The sequence below is a fragment of the Triticum dicoccoides genome, chromosome 7B (assembly GCF_002162155.2).
Source record: "Triticum dicoccoides isolate Atlit2015 ecotype Zavitan chromosome 7B, WEW_v2.0, whole genome shotgun sequence".
NCBI classification, from domain to species: domain Eukaryota; kingdom Viridiplantae; phylum Streptophyta; class Magnoliopsida; order Poales; family Poaceae; genus Triticum; species Triticum dicoccoides.
Genome location: NC_041393.1, coordinates 201,117,584 through 201,119,649, shown reverse-complemented (window position 1 = coordinate 201,119,649; position 2,066 = coordinate 201,117,584).

Sequence of the window (2,066 nt, the reverse complement as noted above, 5' to 3'; positions counted from 1 at the left end):
GCCCATCGCCCTTAGCACACCTGCACGTTGCATGGGCGGCCGGAAGCAGAACTAGCCCCCTTAATACAAGAGCAGGCTTATGTTCCAATCCGGCGCGCGCCGCTCCGTCGCTGACATCAAGAAGGCTTCGGCTGATACCACGACGTCGAGTGCCCATAACTGTTCCCGCGTAGTTGGTTAGTGCGTATAGGCCAGTAGCCAGACTCAGATCAAATACCAAGATCTCGTTAAGCGTGTTAAGTATCCGCGAACGCCGAACAGGGCCAGGCCCACCTGTCTCCTAGATGGTCTCAACCTGCCCTGTCGCTTCGCCACAAAGTAACAGTCGGGGGCCGTCGGGAACCCAGGCCCACCTCTACCGGGATGGAGCCACCTGTCCTTTTAGCCCCCTCATCAGAATCACTTGCGGGTACTCATCGAGCTGACCCGACTTTAGTCACCATCTGTATAGTATGTATGTATGTATAGTATATACCCGCGATCACCTCCCGAGTGATCACGGCCCAATAGTATAGCAAGGCAGATTGACAAGAATGTAGGGCCAATGATGATAAACTAGCATCCTATACTAAGTATTTAGGATTGCAGGTAAGGTATCAACAGATGTAGCAACAATGTCAGGCTATGCATCAGAATAGGATTAACGGAAAGCAGTAACATGCTACACTACTCTAATGCAAACAGTATAGAGGAGAATAGGCGATATCTGGCGATCAAGGGGGGGGGCTTGCCTCGTTGATCTGGCAAGAAGGAGGGGTCGTCAACTCCGTAGTCGAACTGGGCAGCAGCAGCGTTGGTCTCGTAGTCTACCGGAGAGAAGAGGGGGAAGAAACAATGAATACAATGCAAACAGATGAATATCAATGCATGACATGACAAGTAACGATGCTATGAGTGCCTAATCGCGGTAGTAGGTGATACCGACGAAGGGGGAAAACATCCGGGAAAGTATCCCCGGTGTTTCGCGTTTTCGGGCAGAGGTACCGGAGGGGGAAAGTTGTGTGTTTGATATGTTAGGGGTGTGTGGTGGATGAACGGGCTGCGTATCCGGGTTCGTCTCGTCGTTCTGAGCAACTTTCATGTTGAAAATATTTTAATCTGAGTTACGGATTAAAAGATATGATTTTCTAAATATTTTAATAATTTCTGGAATTTAATTAATTATTTAATTAATTCGAAAATGATTTAATGTCATCAGCATGATGTCATGCTGACAGCAACAGTCAACAGAGTTGACTGGTCAACCTGACCAGTGGGTCCCACTGGTCAGTGACACATTTTAATTAAACAGATTAATTAAACTAATCATAATTAATTAGGGGGTGGGCCCCACTGTCATACTAATTAATTAGCTAATTAACAGTAGTTAATTAGGTTAATTAATCTTTAGGTTAATTAATCTTAATTGGTTAATCTAATCAGAATTAATTAAGTTAATTAATTAATTAATTTTATTATTTATTATCATATTTTATATTTATTTTTTTAATTGTTTAATTCTTTTTTAAAAAAATTTAAAATGTTGTGGGGCTGGGGCCCCCATGTCATTGGCCCCAGGGGGGGCTAACGGGCGAACGGGCAAGCGGCCGCTGTTGCAGGCGAGGCGCCCATCAGGGCGGACCCGAACGGCGATGGATCACGCGGGAGGGACGCTGCCCGCCAGGTTGCGGGACATGGCCGTGGCCACGGCAGGGCTCGCCGGCCGGCCATGACAGGCGGAGGCGGACGCAGGGGGGCCGCGAAGAACGCCGGCTGGGGAGGCCACAACAGGAGGACGTGACGGCGGGGCGGAGGCAGGCGGGCGTGGACTGCACGGCCAGGAGGCAGGCGACCGGGGCGCGAGCCCGATGCGTCGAGCGCGTGCGCGGCGTATGCCGCTGTACTAAGGGGGCAGAGGGGCTCCGGGGTGCCGAAGCACGGCAGTGGGCGGGCGAGCAAAGGGCGAGGCAGTTAGCGGAGAGGGATACCGCGGCAGACGCGCGCGGCTGCCGGGCAGCAGCGGTACGGCGCGGCAGAGGGGAAAGGGGAATGGGCGTGGCCACGGTGGAGCGTGCGCGCGATACGAC